Source organism: Anabrus simplex, chromosome 2 (genome assembly GCF_040414725.1).
Source record: "Anabrus simplex isolate iqAnaSimp1 chromosome 2, ASM4041472v1, whole genome shotgun sequence".
Lineage (NCBI taxonomy): Eukaryota > Metazoa > Arthropoda > Insecta > Orthoptera > Tettigoniidae > Anabrus > Anabrus simplex.
This window is the reverse complement of record NC_090266.1, coordinates 1,059,727,888-1,059,752,020: the sequence shown is the minus strand read 5'-3', so window position 1 is coordinate 1,059,752,020 and position 24,133 is coordinate 1,059,727,888. Positions and strand designations below refer to the sequence as shown.

Sequence of the window (24,133 nt, the reverse complement as noted above, 5' to 3'; positions counted from 1 at the left end):
GGATTATTGTTGTAAAGATAGACACCAAACCAATGCCCACCACAATAGTGCAGGTCTATGTGCCTACTAGTTCAGCGGATGATGAGGAAATCTAAAGAATATATGAAGAGATGGAAGATTTAATACAATATGTAAAAGGTGACGAGAACCTAATTGTGATGGGGGACTGGAATGCAGTGGTGGGCCAAGGAAGAGAAGGTAATGCAGTAGGAGAATTCGGATTGGGACAAAGGAACGAAGGAGGAAGTCGGCTGGTTGAATTCTGCACTGATCATAATCTAGTCCTCGCTAATACTTGGTTCATACACCACAAACGACGGCTGTATACGTGGTCGAGACCTGGAGACACTGGAAGGTATCAAATAGACTTCATTATGATTATGCAGAGATACAGAAACCAGGTGCTGGATTGCAAAACTTTCCCAGGAGCAGACGTGGACTCTGACCACAACTTGTTGGTCCTGAAATGCCGTCTGAAGTTGAGGAAAGGAAGGAATGCAAAGAGATGAGATCTACATAAGTTGAAAGAGAAGAGAGTGAAGGATTGTTTCAAGGGACTTCTGCATAAAGGCTAAAAGAAAAGGCTGAAGGAAACACAATAGAGGAAGAGTGGAGAGTCATGAAAAATTAAGTCAGTAGGGCTGCTGAAGAAATGTTAGGAAGGAAGAAAAGATCAACTAAGAATCAGTGGATAACTCAGGAGATACTAGACCTGATTGATGAACGACGAAAATACAAGAATGCTAGGAATGAAGAGGGCAGAAAAGAATGCAGGCGATTAAAGAATGAAGTATCTAGAAAGTGCAAGGTAGCTAAGGAAGACTGGCCGAAGAAGTAGTGCAAGAATGTCGAAGGTTGTATGGTCCTAGGAGAGGTAGATGCTGCATACAGGAAAATCAAGGAAACCTTTGGAGAAAGGAAATCTAGGTGTATGAATATTAAGAGCTAAGATGGAAAACCACTTCCAGGGAAAGAAGACAAAGCAGAAAGATGGCAGGAACATATACGACAATTGTATCAAGGTAAAGATGTAGATGATTTGGTTCCGGAACAAGAAGAGGTTCTTGATGTCGATGAAATGGGAGACCCAATTTTGAGGTCATAGTTTGACAGAGCTGTGAGAGACCTAAAGAGGAGCAAGGCACCTGGAATTGATGACATTCCCTCTGGATTACTTACTGCCTTAGGAGAAACCAGCATGGCAAGGTTATTCCATTTAGTGAGTAAGATGTATGAGACAGGAGAAGTGCCGTTCGATTTTCGGCAGAACGTTATTGTACCTATTCCCAAGAAAGCCGGTACGGACAAGTGTGAAAATTACCGCACCATTAGTTTAGTATCTCATGCCTGCAAAATTTTAACACGTATTATTTACAGAAGAATGGAAAGACAAGTTGAAGCTGAGTTGGGAGAAGATCAATTTGGCTTCAGAAGAAATGTAGGAACACGTGAAGCAGTCCTGACATTAAGTCTGATCTTAGAAGATTGAATTATCAGGACAAGCCCACGTACATGGCGTTTGTAGATCTAGAAAAGGCATTCGATAATGTTGATTGGACTAAGCTATTTGGGATTCTGAAGGTGATTGGGATCAGATACCGAGAACGAAGTGTTATCTACAATCTGTATAAAAATCAGTCTGCAGTGATAAGAATCGAGGGCTTTGAAAAAGAAGCAGCAATCCAGAAAGGAGTGAGGCAAAGCTGCAGTCTGTCCCCCCTCCTTTTCAATCTTCACATAGAACAGGCAGTAAAGGAAATTAAAGAGGAATTTGGAATGGGAATCAAAATCCAAGGAGAGGAAATCAAAACCTTGAGATTTGCCGTTGATTTTGTTATTTTATCTGAGACTGCAAAAGATCTGGAGAAGTTGCTGAATGGTATGGACGAAGTCTTGGGTAAGGAGTACAAGATGAAAATAAAAAAGTCCAAAATAAAAGTAACGGAGTGCAGTCGAACAAAGGCAGGTGATGCAGGAAATATTAGATTGGGAAATGAAGTCTTACAGGAAGTAGATGAATATTGTTACTTGGGTAGTAAAATAACTAACGATGACGGAAGTAAGGAGGACATAAAATGCAGACTAGCACAAGCAAGGAAGAGCATTTTTAAGAAAAAGAAATTTGCTCACTTCAAACATTGATATAGGAACTAGAAAGATGTTTTTGAAGACTTTTGTGTGGAGCGTGGCATTATATGGAAGTGAAACATGGACGATAACCAGCTCAGAAAGAAAGAGAATAGAAGCTTTTGAAATGTGGTGTTACAGAAGAATGCTGCAGGTGAGATGGATAGATCGAATCACGAATGAAGAAATACTGAATCGAATTGGTGAGAGGAGGTCGATTTGGCTAAATTTGACGATGGCTATTATGGTTAAGTTGGAATGGTACTGAGGCCCAACTGAAAATGGTTTTGCGTCCATCTCCCTGGTAACTAAAACTTGGAAGAAGAATAATAATGTTATTTGCTTTACGTCGCACTAACTACTTTTACGGTTTTCGGAGACGCCGAGGTGCCGGAATTTAGTCCCGCAGGAGTTCTTTTACGTGCCAGTAAATTACCGTCACGAGGCTGACGTATTTGAGCACCTTCAAATACCACCGGACTGAGCCAGGATCGAACCTGCCAAGTTGGGGTCAGAAAACCAGCGCCTCAAACGTCTGAGCACTCAGCCCGGCAAGAAGAATGGTAGTATTCCTTTGTCTCCTCTTACCTTGGTTTGGACCGTGACCATCCTTAAATCTATTTCCAGAGCTGTACTGAATTTAGATAACGGAATTGGCATTGGGATGTTGCTTTTTAACGGACAAGGCAAGCGGTATCAATGTTTGAACACAGACTCGACTGTCAGTTGCTATGTTGTATTAAGAAATGGAAACTTCTCGAAAAGAGAATGGATAAAAAGAAAATATACTGAGGAGGAAGAGAATGTATTGTAAGCTAAGATGAACTAGGAAATATTGCCATAAATAGTTTGCTTTGAATAACGGTATGTACGTACATGTGTGCTTGCTTGTGTATAGCTGTGCTTATGCTACACTGATATCACTGTTTACGGGAACATTCATCTACGTTCTTTGAGCCTTTTTTCCTTGTATTTCGTACATCCCCTGACTAACAGACCACACTCTGTTACATGTTACGTTTATTCACAAGCTGTACACCTTTTCCCCGAGAGAGTCCCTGCTATTCAACAAATACCCAGATGTTTTCACCTGATGAGCAGGAAATGTTATCAGCATTAGTTTGTCCCCTCTTACGTCAATTTCTCTTGAACTTCTAATCCAGTTATTGTCCATGTAACACTTCCACTTAATAATAAGTAACGCCTTAGTTAGCTTTTCTACGTTCACTTCGAACTATAAGGCGTGATAAAAAGTTTCTGTTTGAAGGCGTCGCTGCAGCGGGCATGCCACGTAGTGCGTCTCCGATGAGGGTATATAAACACGGACATGTAGGCAAAGGGATAAGTGTGGCAGTCGTGTCGTGACGAGGTGCGTACGTTAAGTGCGTCCACGTTAACTATGGCGACATTTTTACCAAATGCGTCCAAACAGGACCAACGTGCTGTTATTCTGTTCTTGGCTGCCGAAGGACAAACACCGGCGGACATCCATCAGAGAATCAAGACTGTGTATGGGGCAGCATGTATGTTGAAAACCACCGTTGAGGAATGGGGCACTAAGTTCCGTGCGGGTCGCTTTTCGACACAAGACGCCGGTCGATCTGGGAGGCCAGCTCATCCATTACGGACAACGACAAGCGGGCGGTGGATGAGGCCTATAGCCTTGATCTCTCCCCATACGATTATCACGCCTTCCGTCTCCTCAGTAAGGCCTTGAACGGTCGACGCGTCCTGTCAGATGAGGGTGTGCAGCAGGTGTTCACGGACTTATTCACGCAACAGGACAGTGTTTTAACACACGGTGATTTTCAACCTGATGCGTCGGTGGTATGAGTGGCTCAATGCTCACGGTGATTTTGCTTGATTGGCATGGCGATTCAAGACTGTACGGCCGTCGAACGGAAACGTTTTGATCCCTCGTTATGTATTATGACTAGAGACCGGATTTTAAAGGGAAAGTCATAGGGAAAAGAAGGACCTGAAAAAGTACTACGCACTCCCTCATAAGAGCGCCATTGTAATTGAAAGATGGAGGAAGTTGTACTTCTTAAAATAAAAATCACCACAGCATACGGGAAGGTGTTTTATTTGATCACAATCAACATTTCAGTATGTTTGAAAGTCAGATTCTACCTCTTTAAGTGCAGAATCTCTTTATAAACCGAAAATTACTGCTCAACATCAACTAAAACCAACGGTGAAATTTTAAAACAACTCTAAATCAGCACACACTATTCATTGTTTAATGTCTCCATCCAACATTTTGTTCACTTCTTACCGTACTCCACTGGGTCTCCTTGGACAATGTCTCCCCTTCAAGCCTCACGATGGCCGCCGGCAGAAATTTGAATGAGTGCAATGCATACAGTTGTTTCCAAATTTGGACTTCTCAGTGAAGCCTTTGCCTGTGCTACACTGCTGATTCTTCATCGTCTTAGGATATCGAGGTTTCAGCTGTCCGAGTGCTGAGACCCTGTATGGTTCCTGGTCAGTAAAAACTTGCCGTGTTTTCTTGTGCTGCATTCTGGAGGGCCAAAACTTACAGCAGCAGTCATTAAAAAGGCTGTAGATTTGACTATTTGCAATTCGTTACTGGCAAGCAGCATCGGCTTTGACGGATCTCGTGACAGGGGCATCACAAGGATGGATATCCAGGACAGCTCTCAAGACAGAATCGATCGTTTCATCCAAAATAAAACAAATGAGATGTTCCCCTGTTTTCTTCAATGTTTTCTACATTGGCTTCGTATATAGGCTGCAAGTAATTCTTTCACAGAGTGTTTTCTGTGTACTTTCCAATAAAAGTCTTCATTGAAAGCATGTTCCTTCATTAAGGGAAATGCCGCTTTGCACAGACGCAGCTGTAAGGTCAGTGAAGAAGGCAATCAGTTTCATGATCTTCTATTGTGCAAATATGGCTGTATGAAGGACGGTGTCTAAGCTCTCCCACGAAGTTATTTTTCTGATGCCTTACATGTTGAAGATGTTGAACTATACTGTGTTTTATGTTTTCCATCTACCTTATACTGACCTCATACAAGGAACAGCGGATAATATTATCATCACTTTCGATAAATCATCCCTAAAACCGGTTGTTGCATTCCTGCTTGGAGCCGCATTTTCTATTTTACTTAAAACTCTCCATCACAGCACAAAGCCTAAACTGTCCATAAATTACTTCACATAAATGTCTAAGTCTAATAAAGAATTACATGCTACAATATATACAGTGTTTTTCGTATGATTCTGATCAGATCTCATTGATGTAACATGTGCTACAAGTCTCACTGGACGAGTCCAACTGTGATTACGACCGTCTTTTATGAACTGTATTTTCGTAGGACCTATAGTGTAAATAACAATTTTATGTAAATGCACGAAATCTCTCTCTCTTCCTTTCTCTTGCACACAATTTTTTTTTTTGTATAAGTAACAAATCTCATTGGCACAATTCGTTTATTTTCATGCGTCAGGTTCAAATATTCGCCGTTCGATAGAGCAACAAAAAGACCTTTCCTCTTTGATTTCGGCAGACTTCTGACATCTGTGGGAATTTAGGGGAATCAGAAGAATATATCATAAGCCATTTTCACTTGTCTCAGGAAATTGTAGGTTTGTCGGAAAAGATATGCGGGAATTGGCTAACCTTTTACGATATTCTGTCAAAGAATTACCAAAATAAGAAATATAGAAAAGGAATATAGTCTAAGAAAAGGAAATTCGGAAGCACTTAAGGGGAAGTTGTAAGCCCTATCTCCGCCATGTTAAATTTGTCAACTTCGTGTTCCTTTTTCTCATTAAGTATTTAAACTATTGAAACCTCGCAGATATTTAGATCTATATTTTATCCTTAAATGTTTTTTTGGAAACGCGTGTGTTTGTAAACAATATTTTAGTATTTTTTTCCAAATGTTAAAATTTTCAATTTATTTCTCTACGAAAACATAAAATATTATTTTTTTCTATTTATGATAAAATCACAAGAAAACATACAATCCTTTAGTTGGTCATATTGACGTACTGAAGAAAAGTTCAGAGCGCTAATGTTAATACTTCCTGAGAATAAGGAACATTTGTCTCGAAAAAAAATGTGAAGAAAAATGCCGTTCAAGGTAAGTGTTACGTTAATGTGCACCAGGCCGATATTCAGGATCATTTCGGTTGTCTTCATCTTCTCTGCCCCTTTTCTGGTTTCTTTTTAACTGCCTAGCTTCCTTATAACGTGCTTGAAATTTGATACCAGACTTTTTCATAGTCCATTTCACAGCATGCGCCAATCATGTTCACTTATGGTTCTATACCCAGTTTTTTCAATACTTTAATCCTACCATTGTTCCCCTCATTGAATGCCAGCACAGCATCATATATTTTCAGTACGTCCTCTGCCAGGTCCGGCTTTTACTTTCCTCTTCTTGAATATTTCTGAGATCTTGGCATTGTTTTAGCACACGAAAATACAACTTCTAGACACGAGGAAAAGATATTGAATTTGGTTGTTTACAAGCCAACAAATGAATGTCGCAAGGCGTCTTCCATTCTTACCAACACACAAAACTCCCCTGCAAACCACAAACCACTGAAATAGAAAGGAACTAGCCCAAGAAACCGAAAATATGCCGGATCTCACGAATATATATTAAAAGGGGGCGTGGCTTTCAGGACACATCGAATTTAAATGACCTATAAATGGCGTTCAGCAAACATTTTCAGCAATGAAGCATACGTACATTGTAAATTGGACTTCAGGCTATCAAAATAACATAAAATCTAAAATTCGATTTTTTTGACCCAAAGCAGCTTACAACCTCCCCTTAATTTGGTCGTTTGAAAACAGGTTTGAACACCGTGATTTCATGTTTCGTGTTTAATTTTTTTAAAGGATTACTTTTAATTCTGGTCTCTAATTATGACATATTAAGTGGTGCGTGTATTTTTCACTCATGAGAAATATGCAGAAAGGATTACCTTCAAATTCTGGTCCCTTATTATGACATATTATATGGTGGGCTTATTTGTCGCCCATGAGAAAGCTGCTATGCATCCACACTATCCGGAATAGCACATGCTGAGCAGCGGTGTGTAATTGTCAAGTATTATTAGCGAAAATATATGCACGTCAAAAACTTTTGCATAATGGTTGTTCGCCATGATGCCGAGCTTGTTTTGGAATTTTTAGCTAGGGTATTACAAAATATACTGCAATCGCATGAACAGTTTATTCATGTTAAAAAGAAAATTGCAAAAGGCATACAGAAATAAATTTGACCCCTTATATAGGGACGAGTAGTGTTTACATTTTGCCATATTGTGACATTTCAATAAGAGACATGGCCACCATGGACGTCCAGTAGGGCTCGTACTACCCGTGGCATGCCACAGATCAAGTTATCCACGTCAGCTTGAGAGAGGCGATCCCACTCTTCGACGGTGGCCTCGATGATCCTTGGCGGGTTATGGGAGGGTGTGGACGCTGAGCAATAGCACGCTTCAACATATCCCATGCATATTCGACACAGTTCATGTCCGGTGACATCACAGGCCATTCCATTCGGGCAAAATCGGACTTCTGGAGGAAAGTTTGTACCATCTCCGCCCATTGTAGGCTTGCGTTGTCGTTCAAAATAATGAATTCATCGCCGATTTCTTCACGGAATGGACGCACAGTTGGTCTTAGCACTTCACGGAATGTAACGCTCGCCCGCCATTGTTGTGCCGTCAGAAGGCACGAGGGGCGTTCGCCTTGCCGGCATTATCCCACCCCAACACATGACTGACCCTCCTTGAAATGTGTGTGCACTTCTTGGACATGCTGGAGCCTGGCACGATATCCCTTACATCTCAAGACCCTTGGGTGACGACTCTCGGGGTGGAAGGCGATCCTCATTTCGTCCGTAAACAGAACAAAACGCCACTCAGCACGTGTTCATGGTGTTCTTGGGGCCATCTCTGATGAGCAGCTCCTTGAGTTTAAGCATCTCGCATGCAAACGATTCCTGATGGTCTGGGTGGACACTTGCACACCTAAAGCCCGTCACAGGCCAGGTCCGAGCTTTGTGGCGCTAGCCATCGAGCGCCTTGTGGCGCTTATGATAACAAAACTGTCTTGAGCTGCTGTTGTGGAGCGAGAACGGCTTGACCTGACGATCCGGCATAAATGTAACTGTTGATACCTTCTCCGTACTAGGGACACGTAACTTTGGTTGACTCCATTCGGTTTGCAAGTGCTCTCTTCGTTAGGCCTTCCTGGATCAGTGCGACGATGCGTGCCTCGTGTAACTGTGTGATTAGTCGCCTAGGCATGTTGACGTGACTGACAACATGCACCGAATGTTATCAGGCCGGAACATGAGTGGTCTGCTCTTCCTCCGTAGATAGACGAAAATGGGGGAAAGCGATTGGTTGCTGGAAAGTGGATCATTTGTTACAGACATCGGCGATCACATGGCGCTCGGCAGACCTGTCCGTGCGCACTCTGTTTTGCCTCTGCAGGCAGTAACTTTGCTAAGGTTAGAGGTGAACAGAGTTTGCAAGATTCATTCTAGGGAACAACCATGCCCAGAAGACGAGTACATGCTCCTGTTGAAAACTGAAGCCATTTGAACGGGATCGCATTCTGGGCCTGCGGGAAGCTGAATGAACGTATCGACGAATCGGTGCAAATGTTGGGCACGATGTATCGGTGGTGTGTCGTTGCTTTCAGGAGTGGTCTGTGGAACGTTCCCACACCCGTAGACAAGGCTCTGGACGTCCGCGTAGTACAGACGCACGTCAAGATCGATGCAGTGTGCGAACAGCGGTGGCCAACCTTACGTCATCCAGGAAATAAATCCGGTCACATATTACACCTGGTGTGTCACCAAAAACCATTGGTAACCGTCTGCTTGCAGTAGGATTACTATCACATGTGTCTCTGACCAGTCTACCACTTGTACCACGACACCGTCAAGCACGGCTACTCTGGTGTCGTGAAAGAGTCGACTGGAGAGGGTAATGGCGGTCTGTTGTTTTCAGTAACGAGATTAGGTTCTGTCTGTATGCAAGTGATGGGCGTACACGTGTACGGCGTAGATCTGGTGAGCGTCCTATTCCAGGGTGAATTCGCCCACGACACCCAGGTCCCACCCCAGGATTCATGGTTTGGGAGGGGGGCATCAGTTACAACTCGCGGTCACAGTTGGTGTATCTGAAGGGTAACGTAACCAGTGCGCGCTACATTGCACAGGCTGTTGTCCTCGTGCTACTGTCATTTCTTCAACAGGAAGGTGATGTGCTTTTTAAGCAGGACAATGTACGTCCACATACAGCTGCTGCGACGCTACGTGGTGTACAATAACTGCTCCGACTAGCAAGATCGCCAGATCTCTCGCCAATTTAACACGTATGGGACATAATGAAGTGGGAACTTAAACGCGTTCTCCAGAGCCTGCAAGAACCAGTCGACCACGAACCTACTACGCTGGCGTAGCAGGGGGAGAGGTGATACTCCCACGTGGCGCGTCCCAGGTGGCGGATAGGGAGGTCCTAACCTGAGGGAAATAAAATACCTCTCGCGGACTAAACACACAACACCCTTTGGGTGGGGGACGCAGGCGAAGAATTCATCCACGGTACTCCCTGCCTGTCGTAAAAGGCGACTAAAAGGGGCGAACCAAAGGATGATCAAATTAGAACCACGAAACTACTTGTGATTAGTACCACCACGCGGGGAACACCATGGGTCGCTTTTACTTGCGCGTAGTACCACTATGTTCGATACCAAATAGGTTTGTGATTAGTAGCACTCTGTGAGCGACACCATGGGATGACGGAACCCATGGTTTTAGCTTGCCTATGATCAGTACCCACTACATGAGGAACACCACAGGATAATACGAGTCCCTGTGGTTAGTACACTTAGGTGATGAACACCATAGGTTTGTGTTGCCTGTCAATGGCGCCGCAATGTGCGAAAATCAGTAGGTCTGTAATACATGTGCGAATTTCATTACCTGTGAGCAGTACCATAATGTGTGGAATACCGCGAGTCTACGCTACTTTTGATTAAGTACCGCAACATGACAAATACCATGGTTCTACTTTTCTAGCGATAAGTACCATTGTGAGGGCCCGATGACTTGGATTTTTGACTCCTTTTGACTACAAGTATTCATCGATTCCGTATTGTGCTATAGAAGCAGTCCCTTGGTCAGTAATACTATTGTTCTGCGCCCTCTTCTGTGCATGTGAGGCACTGTGAGTCGCTTCCACTGATCGTTTTAAATTCATATCCATCCATTCATTCTTCGTCCGCACGTTTTGAATTGTGATCAGTTTATATTTTTTGGGCTTTTAATTTGTCGTTTCATTTCGTACCATTAGGGGCCGATGACCTCGATGGTAGGCCCGCTTAAACAACAAGCATCATCAGAACCAGTCGAATTGTATCTAAAGGTGCAAGTTGCTTGGGAGAATCTATCGCAGGATGCCATTCGGCACCTTTTTTGATCGTTTGCATGCGCGAATACACGCCTGCGTTGCCGCCAGAGGAGGGTACACTGTGTATTGATGCGACTGTTTGGACACCCTTTACTGTGACGTGTACTTCATTTGGTCTGAATGTTTTATCATATAGTTCTGCAATGATGAATTACCTGTCACATCGCTTGTGAAAAAATGACTTTGCCCTTGAGGTTGTTGCATGTTTTTTCCGGCAGTGTATATTTTACATTGTCATGTTATGTGAGTCGGTGAAGTCTAAGCATTTCGAGATTCTATTATAGCTTGGCAATCAACGATGTATTGATTCATATTGTAATTGTGTGGCTAGTGCCGGAGGGCACTGTCAAAATGTATGTGCCATTATACAATGCTGCGATTATGATTCAGGATTTAGTACGCAAATTTGCCACAAGAATGGGAAACCAAATTTGAAAACAGCTGGCATGTAGTCTTATCGCTGTTAATTATGTAATAAATTGAATTGCTCGAAATATGATTAATACAGTGTAGATTTTACATGTTCCAGGGTCCGTAAAATATGTGAAAGGGAAGAAGGCTGAAGATCTCTCCCAAGAAGAGGGCGAGAATTTACAAGGGTGCTGTTATTACCATCGACGCGATAGGAATATCAGATGTAGATAATTCACGATGGACTGATATGGTTACATATGAGTTGAAAACACAGTCGGAATCAGTAGCTGCAAGTTTATGTGATGTGTTGTGCAATAATAGTGTCAGCATTGGCATAATTACAAATTTTAATAAACTCATGAACGAGCTGCTGCTACTTCAAAACACATCCATAGTTTTCAGTTATGGAGAGTTTGTTTAAGTGACGATTTTTATACGTTTATGGTGCCTGCAGAACTAATACCTGATAATGCATTTAAAACTCGTTTTCCAAGTGAATGTGATGAATGGTTGCGAGCACGATCACTACGGTCACAATGCATTTGCGCTTCAACTCTAGCCCATCGGGCCTGTAGGACGCGGAACACTCGCAAATTAGCAACAACCACAAAAATCCTTGCGATATTCCCCGAGGCTCATAGAAATGTTATTTATCACTGCTACTGAGGGCATTGCCCTGAAAGAGTACTTCGCTTTAAATATTGTGTGGGGTGGATGACCTAAATGTTAGGCCCCTTTAAACAACAAGCATCATATCGAGTGACTAACACGATTGGAATGTCTAACACCGAGCTCGATAGCTGCAGTCGCTTAATTTCGGCCAGTATCCAGTATTCGGGAGATAGTAGGTTCGAACCCCACTGTCGGCAGCCCTGAAAATGGTTTTCCGTGGTTTCCCATTTTCACACCAGGCAAATGCTGGGGCTGTACCTTAATTAAGGCCACGGTCGCCTCCTTCCTACTCCTAGCCCTTCCCTGTCCCATCGTCGCCATAAGACCTATCTGTGTCAGTGCGACGTAAAACAACTAGGAAAAAAAAAGGAATGTCTAACCTCGGAGGTAAACACCCGTAAGCAAACCTGGCTTTGTGCTACACCGGATGGGTTGGTTCTAGGAAAGGATGGACATATTACCAAGGTTCTAGAAATCAAGTGTCCGATTTCGTGCAATGACAGACCAGTAATTGAACCTCCTGGCATCATAAAAGTTAAATACTTGCAGGAGACTCAGGTGGTAATTTGAGTCTGAAAAATAGCCGTATCACAGTCAGTGGGAGATACCTTGCGGAAGATGAAAGCCTAAGATTAGTAAATTAACAGTGCAGTAAAAATGAGTGAAAGTCAAACAATAATTATAAGCACTTTTATTAAATAGTAAATTAAGAGTACAATGTAAATGAGTAAATTTCCTGTAAAATATGTCTTAGGTGTCAGCATGTTTCTGCTGTATACGCAGTATCATACATTCTCTCCTTCACTTAAACATTTAAACATTAAACATTTCCTGCTTTTAATCTGATGTACGCATTACTATAACTGTAATGTTAAAGGGAGGGGGGAGGGAGAGGGAATATAGATTGTATAATTCATTGCGATTTCTGTAAGTTCAAAGACTTGCCACATAGGACATATCTGTCCTTCCATTTTAATAATAATGCTAATAGCTTTACATTCCACTAAGTATTTTTACGGTTTTTGGAGACGCCGAGATGGCGGAATTTTGTCCTGCAAGAGTTCTTTTACGTGCCAGTAAATCTACGGAAATGAGATTGATGTATTTGAATACCTTCAAATACCAACTGTCTGATGAGCCGCTCAGCCCGGTGTCCTTCTTTTTGCTTGGATGCTGTCTTCTTTCTTCAATAAACAGTAGGGGATGGGGGGCATTTTAAACATATTTTCAGCTTACAAGTTGGTGTATCTCAAGCTTACAACATTACGGAAACCCAGGAAATGTACAGGAGCACTATGAGTCAAACAACATTACCAGATTTTTACATATATATTGGCTTAAATCACATGAAGACAGGTTGTGAGGCAAGAATGGGATAGGAAAGAGGGCTAGGATTTAAAATGTAAATAAGCGTACAGCCACAGCACTAGCCTGAAATGAAAATGAGGGAAACAAACCCCCCCCACCAAAAAAAAAACTTCAGACCTGCCGACTGTGGGGTTCGAATCCATCACCATCTCCTGAAATCAAGCTCACAGCAATGTGATCGAACTGCACAGCCAGTTCACTCAGTTTTCTATGACGCGTAATAGGCCTACCACATGGGCGACCCACTTACCTGTATATGGATCTTCAGTTCTTCAATTATACATGTATGCAAGAACATTATGCACCTTAATAATAAAAGGTACTTTCCTAGTTGTTTGTTTGAGTGGTGCACGCATAACAAATATATTTGGGAATAAATACTTTTATTTTATATTTATTTATATCATAAAGAAGTCATGTTGTCATAGCAAAAAGAATATGCAACGAAAAAAATGAATCCAAAGAGATAAGCATAATTTACTGTATTAAATATTAGTTTATTTACATGTTAAGGGATATGTAGTAGTAATAATAACAATAACAAAAGTGTGCAATAAGGAAAAAGGAAATAAATACAACTAAATATAAATATAATTTACAACATCAAGAGCCATTCCATAGTCACTGAATTACAAAGCAGGGGTATGAATAAACAAATATAATAAACATGAATACTAATATTTAAAAAGCAAAGTCATCTCGGACACAGGTCGACGAATTACTCCTTGAACATCATGTCCAGATTTGTGTGGTTTATTCCAGGAATATGTGGGTGACCCTGAAAGAGAAATGCACATTTGAAACCAAAGACACCTGATGAAGATAAATTACTATATGATTTTATATAAAATATATAACATATATTCACCATTCATACACATCCAAGTCTCATCCAAGAAAACAACAGGTTTTGGTTTCTCATTGTCCTGATTACGCATGTATTCCCTCAGAGAACAGGATCTCTTAAAACAAATGTCTTCATTTTCTCTAACGTACGCATAGGGATCCCCTTTACTCCACATAAATCCCATGGCCTTCAAAATTCTTCTTAACGATATTTCTGAGCCCTTGTACAAATACGTGTCATAATTTGCTTTCATGTGGTCGAAAACCTTTCTTACAGTTACAACTACTTCTGTGGGAAGAAAAGAGAGAGTTACAAGGGGCTCAAAAGAGCTGTATCTCAATGCATGCACAAAACATTTCTGGGAGGTTATCTCACCTGCGTGCCAGTTTCTATAAATAATGTTGCAATAGATTCCTTGTGAAGTTACCTTACCTTTATGTAATTTGTCATAAATAAACCTTGCTATCGCTTCCTTAGAAAATCTGTCTATGCCGGTTACTGGATGTTCACGCTTCCGGCGTTTACCTGGGGTAGAAAATTCAACTCGCTTCTTGAAATTTATTATGACTTTTCGGACTAAGCCGAAATTACGCTGTAAGAATACACACAAGGAAATGTATTACACACATATATGCCGTATGTCAACGTGAATACACGAAGGTTAAGTCTACAAACCGTATAAAAGTCGACACAAGACATGGTATACATGATTAGGTTAGGTTCAGAATGAAATACTGCTCCATTTCAACTGATTGTCATTATGTCAGAAACTTATCATAGAAATAAGATAAAAACAAACACTTGCCCCAGTTAATTTTGAAACTCCTGTCATTAGGTTCGTATCACTACGACTGATACCTTCGTTGTCTTCGTGTTTCAATTGCTCGTAGCAATGTATAAGCATTTCTTGACCTGATTTTTGTAAAGGACGTGCCAGATTAACGGTAAATGTAAGACGTCGTATCGGCAAGTAGGGTCCTGAACTGTATGGTTACGACACAAAAATAACTGCAAAATACCCAACAGCAAGAAAAGTAACTATAAATCACTACCTTAACATTACAGGGGAGAAAGGGTAAGGTTGCACCCTTAGTGTACGGCCTTACATGGAGAGGAATATACAGGCCGGGGCCTTGGGAGCGTATTAGGGAAAAAAATTCAGGTTAATTTTCACCAATTATACAAGTAGAAAACATTAATCTATATTGAAATAACAATTACCTTTGCTGGATGGTCAGCGTTAAGGCCTTCGGTTCAGAGGGTCCCGGCCGGGTCTGATTAATTCTGTGGCTAGGGGACTGGGTGTTTGTATTTGTCCCAACACACCCGACTACCAACCACCACAGAAACACGCAATAGTACCGGTACTTGCATCTCTCCATATAGGTTTGGCGACAGGAAGGACATCCGGCCGTAAAATAGGGCCAGATCCACATGTGCGACGCAGTTCGCACTCGCCATCCCACAGGTTTGGGGAAAGCGGAGGAGGAGGAAGAAGAAGAAAATATGTGCATTATCGACATTATCTTTAACCCAGTGAAGCGAATATAATAATAAGTCCCATCAAATAATAATAAATGCAGAAATACCTGAGAGAACAATATTTCAGACCTTTTTAAAAATGATGTTCTTACAACTTAAACAACTGAGAATTTATATTGCACATGTCCCGGGCTCATCAGGGCATCATTAAAGCAGCTTAGTTTCACAAATAAATCTTTGAATGGCAATACGTTAGATGAAGACTTCGGAAGTCAATCCTGGGCATCGAAGTCCCATCCTACCTACTTTCACTGTCTCAACGGCTAAGCTCAAGAGCACACGGGTCGGTGGTCTGTTCGATAAAAATGGGCACTTAATTTCAATATGTTGAAAGTAGGGTGTTCTTTATAACATGAGAAGAATACACCAACCTCTGGAATGAGAAGAATGTATGTTCACAATCGAACATAAATTTTAATTAACTGATAGTCACAAGAATAAATTTATACCAGACAATGCCATATAATTACATATAATAAATCAACTATCTGGAGGGTGCCTCCACGTCCACAGCAGTGTGTTTTATATCTTGACATCTCCAATCATGTAAACACGCACCTAGGAATTTAAACTTTGCACTGAATAAGGGTGTCCCCTTATTTTATTATCGATACCCGCTGGTATCTGTTATATTACTGAACAACAAACATATGTTTAAATATATACACTGGGATGACACCTCTCTTAATTTTAATATGTTGAAAGTAGGGTGTTCTTTATAACATGAGAAGAATACACCAACCTCTGGAATGAGAAGAATGTATGTTCACAATCGAACATAAATTTTAATTAACTGATAAGAGTCACAAGAATAAATTTATACCAGACAATGCCATATAATTACATATAATAAATCAACTATCTGGAGGGTGCCTCCACGTCCACAGCAGTGTGTTTTATATCTCACGATCATTTGACATCTCCAATCATGTAAACACGCACCTAGGAATTTAAACTTTGCACTGAATAAGGGTGTCCCCTTATTTTATTATCGATACCCGCTGGTATCTGTTATATTACTGAACAACAAACATATGTTTAAATATATACACTGGGATGACACCTCTCGTGAAGCGAATATACTTATTCGGTATCTTTCATGGAGGTGAGGTATTTAATGAAATACAGTTTGTGACTACTACTACCACTACTCTTACACCTTAATCTCTTTCACACAATGTACATTACATTTGTTGAGCGCCAGTTGCTGTAAAAACAACAAAATTCGGAAAGCATGCCTCTTATCTCAATTATTCTCTAGGCATGAGGTGATAAACTCACACATCTGGCAATATACAGGAATCTCTGATGAATGAACTTAAATAAACTTACATTGCGAAGTCCATCCTCACAAGTAGATGATGTTTTACTATCAGCCCAGTACCAGTCTCTACTCAGATCAAACCACCACTCGTAGACCTCTTCGACGATTCTAAGACCTCTTCAAACACCCCTTAGAACACTTAGACCACTTCTTAGCTCTGATCACCACTCTTAGACTGGCCAATTATTCTTACCTCTACTTTTATAAACTCGTAATGACCACACATCTCCCTACTATCTGGTCATCCCTTCCACCTAAACACACGGCAGCTAGCGAATAAAGACACTCGGTTGAAACCACATGACCACGCACTGATGTCATCAGTCATGTGTCTTAAAACTTGACCACGCTTACAAACGATGACTATATAGCATGTGTCGGCGGAAAATTAACTTGCCTCACACAGTCTCGGTTAAACTTAGCCTCGATTGCAAAATAATATGCCAGCTCATCTGGCCACAGTTGCAAGTTACAGCATGACTATCTCAAACCAACAAATCCCACTTATTACTATACAGAATAATTACAAACAAAATTCCCTTATCCAATGATTAAATAATATAATATGTGTGATACCTAATTATTACAGTCTAAATGATGAAAAACAGAATATAAAATCTAGTGAATCGGGTCAATTAATAATAATAATAATAAATAATGAATGAAATCTGTAACCCTGTTGTACAGTTGCAAGTTACGCACATTCCCATAATCATGAAAAAATCATATCACCATGTTTTGCATACTAGATTTATTTGACTACCTTAATGAATTATTGCAGTATCTGTATGCATGTTTCTCCAGAATACATTGTCATACTATATCACAAAGTGGACCCAAGCAACGTTGGTTTCCTGTAATACACCATAAACATCACTGAATAATATAAGCATATGAGTATAAAAAGAATAATTACCTGAAATTACAACGACCCTTCCAGGTCTCCTGGTATTGATCCGTGGTTGCCAGTACTACATGGTATCGAACCCATGCTCTCCGGCATCGGGGTGCACGTCTGAAAACCCTATCTTCGATCTCATTTAATAAAAAGATGGGTGGAATCACTTCATCTAATGAAACATCGAGTTTACAACGCTGGTGGTAATATATAATTTGCATGTGGATCTTAAGACAGTGGTCAGGTGGAGCGGACTTCTCGTATGAATGCCCCGAGCTTTTAACAGCCGAGCGAACCCATCTCCGGGCTCAGCAATCCTTCGCGTTAGGGGGTCGTAAATCTCTCTCTCTCTGAGCGGCCGCCTGTTTTCGTCAGTTGGTAGAACACTTTCTCATTCGTTCCCAGCCCATCTACACAATTCACTTCGTACGTCCTTCGCCTTGTCCAGGCACATCATCATTTATTGCTACCAAATATAATTTATCAATGACCCGCTCTAGTCAGCCTTACTATGATTATAATATTCATATTATTCTTTCATCTTTCTGGTCTGTCATCCCAATCACTACCATACTAGCCATCTCTCCTTCCCTCACACATTAGTATCTCAAACCACATTGTTCATTCATTTCGAAGACTATTTTACGAGGTAATTTAACTAACACCACATCACTCGCGTACTATATAAATCATGGACCGCACCCCGAATCGTGCCTTCACCTTCATCTGGTTGCACCTTTAAGATTAAAAGGGGTCGTAATAGCCTGCCTTACTTGTGAAGCATTGAAACAAATTATACTTGAAATATTATGACTACTCACAACGACTAATGGAACAGTAGTGATTTAGAACGTCTGTTGAAGTATTAATCCCATCTTTAAAATGCTTCACACACAACACACACTAGGGGCCTTATAATTAATTCATGCAAGAAATTACACGGGATAAAATTGTGATTACCCCAATCACAAAAAACCCCTATAAAGACCTATTAATAAAAAGCTTCACTCCCTTCGAAACACGCCTATGGCACTCATTTATCCTCGAGATATTTACATGATAGAGAAAATTATATATACAAGTTTTAACATTTTACGGGCGGTATGAAATTTATGCTTAGAACAATGGAATGCACTTAACGCTTCTGCTTGTAGTCGGCTGTCATCAGAAGGTACAGCTGGGGGATTTATGCTGCCATCACGGAAGCCTCGTTATTGGAGTGTCCTCGGTTCATCTTATTCTGGGTCCCGTACCTGATGGCTTGATGTGCAGACTGTCGTTGGACATTCTGGGCGGTCCCTGATGAGATGAATGCAGGCACAGGGCCCGACTCTCGTAGATTCCTCTCCTGGGTCCGACGACCACTTTCGTACATATAGGCAAATGGGAAATTTATTAATCATGTAATGTTTTATGCATCATCAAATAACCTGCTATGGCTAGACACATTCATGGACTCAAGTGAATTAACCGAGTAACGATTAAGTCTTTGTAGCGAGTGCCACACTTTCACTGAGACACTGTTCCCTGTCTATACTTCCTATTAGCTCGATTAACGGCTATCGACACTGCACTTCTCTTAATCACGGCAACTAATAATTCGTAGAACATATCGGCATCTTACTACGCTCGCACAATCAACAGAAGCTACCCGCTCTCCAAGTGTTATACACATAAGCCGCCACTGACTCTAATAGTATGCATTCCCTTAATATGTGAGTGTGTTAATATGGGAATTACCAGCACCTACACTCGCACACACAATCCTCCTTTCATTCCGTACTATTGGATTATATATTCACGTGGAATAGTCTGATATAACACAGACTTAAGTTGAACACGATAATTCACAGTGAATAGTGCACATTATTTGTCATTCACACTGAATTACAATAACTGAGCATACTGGCTCACACTGACCGTTGGAGTTTCACAGCTAACACGAAACAGCTGCAGTCGAATGTATCAGAATGGCATACTGTGGACTATTTTGGGTTTCTTATATAGTGAAACCGGCTTGTCGCCTAGAGTGGTGGTAATAAGCCCCGCCCACTTGCGAAAATTCGATCCGTTAATAAGGATTTCGCAGAGTCGTATGAGTAGTCAAATTGTAGCCCAAAAATTTCTCTTTCCACTGATCGAGTTCCATTTAAATCGCATCGTTGGATCTCTCGTAATCTCGTAGGCTTTCCTTTATAAATTGGCGCTTGGGCTAATGTATCGTTGGAAGTCCCTCGTTTCTGTCGCGCGGTTAGCCTCTAACATCTTGTGTCTAAAATGCGTCATTACCGATACATTCGTTATGTAGTATATCTTCTGATGGCATTAATTAGCATAAAATACCCGGTTCAGATGAGTCCTTACTCATAAATTTCCATAGCGTGTCTCAAAACTTTTATTATTATTATTATTATTATTATTATTATTAAGTGAATACTATGAGTTGACACCAGTGGATATACCGGGAAATTGCTGAGAATATCCAGCTCTTGTGTTAAAACACTGTAATAGACTCCGCCTTCTGACCCAAATGTTCTCCTGCGCTTGGCGTCTGTTCTCTTCTCTGTCTGCAAGTGAGCGCGATTTCAAAGACTCGCTGTACTGAGCCCTCTTTCTGTCTGTGCGCGTAACTAGACCCTCGCCCTCTGAGCTGGTGCCTCGCCACTCGTATCCCGGTCTGGTCGAAAAATACTCATTACGACCAAATATGTCGCGGAAAACGGCATATATTATCTGTTGGACCTCATGACATGCCTATGGGCATGGTGAACGGTTACAATATGTCATCCAGTGATATTGTGGATACCTGCTGTTCGTCGCGTATAACATATTGCTGAGTGGTAAATCTTTTTTTCTGCTACCCCTTTTACTTCACATATTTCTCAGAAAGGTATTTGATCATCTGTATAACTCGCCGAAATGTGAGATATTTTCCTCCAATGTAGAGCTCCCCCTTCCACCCACCCAAGCCATTAATTAATAATATAACTGATATATCTTCCACTTGAATCCCATGTCATGCAACAATCTCCTCAAACTCTCCATTTCTTCCTGAATGGCAGTAAGAATTTTCGGTGCCGTAGGAAATACTTTCTGAACCAAATAGAAGTCCGTTATAATATCTCTTGTCACTCGTCTGTCGAAATCATCACATTAGAGTATGTACTATTCAGATTTTGGTCGGTTTTTATCGGAAGTATTCAGTGAAGTTCATCCGGTAGAAATACTCCCTTTCGAACAGCAGTGATACTTCGAACAAACACGCCAGCGTAATCTACAGGACGTAGGTTACTCTGTTTCAACAAGTATTTGAGAATACCTTCGCTAGCTTCCTGATCACACTGCTTCATAATATTACCTGTTATTTGCCTAGCTTCTCTACGAATTGTTCTTGTGAATGGTAGACATTATGAAGGCAGAGAATGCATCCTGACCGCAGGATCACGCCGCGTACTTCCGCATACTAATATGAAGCGAACGGACTCGAACCAGATACAAGTGGAAGAGGTATTATTAATTAGTGACTTACGTGGGGGTTGGGTCTTTTCATTGTCTTCGTTCATTCATATGTAGTAAGAATATGCGTAAGGACATATCCTGGTCTCTATAACTTGTTTAAGGTCCAGGAAATGCCTCAGATGGCCAATGCTGTCCAATTTTCTAAGATATGTTAATAACGTTCATGTATCAGAAATTTAGAGTTTAATCATGTTTTGTGACAGTTTGTTAATGGGAATATGATTGGTATATTCTAAAACTACCAAAAATAGTTGCACGTGATTGCGATGGGCGGATGCTCTCTCCCACAGTTGGCGGTCGTCCGTGACTGTCTTTATTGTAACTTCGGTATTTTATAGTAATATTTAAACAAACTCCATATAATAGTTATTACAGTAAACGAATACTCTCTCCACAGATGGTGGTTATCCGTGACTGGAAGAGAAGAGTATTCATAATTCATTCATTCATATTATAATATTAATTGAAAGTCCGAATATTATTAATTAGCGGGCCAATTATTTAAGGAGCATGAGAACTTTCCGTGATAAAAATAGGGATATTGTTTACATGAATGAGAGCTGGGCGGAAAATAATTTTACGTTTGGTAAATTTTGACAGCGGGAAAACATTCCCGGAATCGCTACACAAGGTCTTCAAATAGGCTGATATTCGTCCATACCAGATCCAAAAGTGGCCTTATTACTGGAGCACAGTTAATTTGCAGAGCAGGTATGGTCGGGGATGTTTACCATATGCAAATTAATGCTGCCAATTTTGAGAAGTGTTAACCGAAAGATGGGCCTCCTAAAAAGTCTAAAAACTGCAGCTAATAAGCCGAACACGTTTTCTACCAAACGTCTAGCCTTGCTCAAAACGATAATTGAATGTTCATTCAATTCGTCTTTTCCCTGGGAACCTGGGTAAGTTTTCTTAATATGTGAGATTAGTGCAAATTCACCATCTACTACTAATACGAAAGATACCCTCGATATGCTCGGTAGCATTGACGGTTTTGGTAAATTTAGTTTACATTCATTCCTTTTACTGTAAAAGTTAGCACTCCACCATCCGATATCCAGCCTTGGCAACCCACGTCGCCATACCGAATTTTGTAATCATCTTTCTGCAGTAGCCATCAGTACAATGCCAAATGTTCCATAGTAGTTATAATACAGACTCCTGCTATTTTGTGGTGTTTCAGTCTCCACATGCTTACCATCTACCGCACCAATACAGCGCGGGAATTTCCGTATGGTCGTAAATCCATCCCCAGCTCTTCGTTTGATGTCGGCACTTAAAATTGATTACACAAATTACCTAAATAAATGTCATAATATGAACGGACACTCATAAGTTTTTACAACGTGTTTTTTATGCGTAAACAGTTCTTAATGTATGACTGAGGGAAGTTGTACGTAGGTAAACGTATATTAAGTGAGAATTTAATTCTAAGTGTACGTTCTTTATTATTATTTTTCAGAATGACACACAGGAGAATGATAATTTTGGCGCTGAAGATGATGACAGCATTGTTTCATCTATTGATTTAGGATCCTGACAGTGATCCACGTTCCACACAAAAGGTAGGGCCTACCGTCTATGCGTAGTAACAGTGTGGTCGCTACTAATGAAAATATTCAGAGATCATTGAACCGCAACAGAACTGTAAAAGGAACGAACAACGACGACAAAGTGAATGAGGCCTGTATGTTAATGTGCAAAGACAGTGTTAAAGAAAGAGGTGGTTACACAGTTTGTGGGGGATATATGTCCAGTAGAATACGAAGTGCTAATAAATGTGGTCAAGCTTAGCTGTTGCCAGATACCAGATAGATAAGATTTTATTGACGTTAGAAATGGGTACAGTTCATGAAGCCCCGAGCAGCTTGTTTTGATATTGTTCACAGACAATCCTGTCCGACCACCATTGACTGAATTCGCCTCATCACTCTCATTTCCTATGCCATTTTCGGTAAACTGTTATCACAGCAAAAATCGGTAATATTCTCTAACGTATCAGTCATAACCATCTGCGTCAACGTAAAGCTCAACAAATTCTTCTGACATGAGCGAACGTATTAATATGAGAGCTGGGGATGAACCAAAGTAAATGAAAGTTGGAATATGAGCTCAGAAGTAAGTATATTGATGCCATTTTGTCCGAATTAAAATTAATGAGTTACAATTAAATTTTGTTGCTTTTTGCTTGCTTGCCTGATAAAATCCATGTTGAACTTCAACTAGCGCTACACACACTTCAGGCACAATGGCAGAAATTCATTGCTTGAAAACTTTAAACAAATACTTGAAGCTTGTGTATGAATCTCCCGTCACTAAATATCGATGCGTGACTGCTAATCGTACAGAGAGTGAGATGGCGGCACGATAATTCGTGCTTGCAGTTTTTGTACCTATCAAATAAAGAAGCTGGTAAAAATATGATACCGTTACCCTTACAAAAAAATAAATGAACTTCCGTCATTCAACTGCAACTCTGGCGTTAGATTGTCGCCATAATCTTCCCCTTCACTTAGAAATTCTATCGTCTTCCATCGTCTTTTTCTTTTGCGATTAAAATTGATTTTATTAATACATGCGGCCATTTCTAAATTTATCGCAGACTGAACAACCTTTGCGCTCTTCAGTTTGGACACGCAACATCGCTGGAAACCATGTATCCAGATACAAATCGCTGTATTCAATCATTGTTTTTTGTAGTGGTGTAACGTCACACTAACACTTCGAGAGTAATCGGCGACGCAAGTGTGGTCAGTTACTAGGATTGGGAAGGAAGCGGCCGTAGCTTTAATTAATATACCGCCCCAGCATTTGCCTGATGTGAAAATGGGAAACCAAGTAAAACCATCGTCAGGGCAAAATCGCTGGATACCTGTATCTGGCGATGTTTCTCTGTGTGTTACGGTTAGTTTTGCACACAAAAAATCCTTTGGACAAAATTAATGTA

The 24,133-nt window shown here is 40.8% G+C and overlaps 1 protein-coding gene and 1 long non-coding RNA gene across 2 annotated transcripts in view; one reads left to right on the top strand and one right to left on the bottom strand.

Annotated features, from left to right (window-relative positions):
- Positions 1-24,133, top strand: part of spoon (spoonbill) — a 357,164-nt gene that overhangs the window by 45,051 nt on the left and 287,980 nt on the right. The window lies entirely within an intron of this gene.
- LOC136864692 (uncharacterized) overlaps positions 18,788-24,133 on the bottom strand; it is a 161,975-nt gene continuing 156,629 nt past the window's right edge. The window contains exon 3 of the long non-coding RNA XR_010859356.2: positions 18,788-19,031. This is a non-coding gene — a long non-coding RNA (uncharacterized lncRNA). The remainder of the gene's footprint in view (positions 19,032-24,133) is intronic.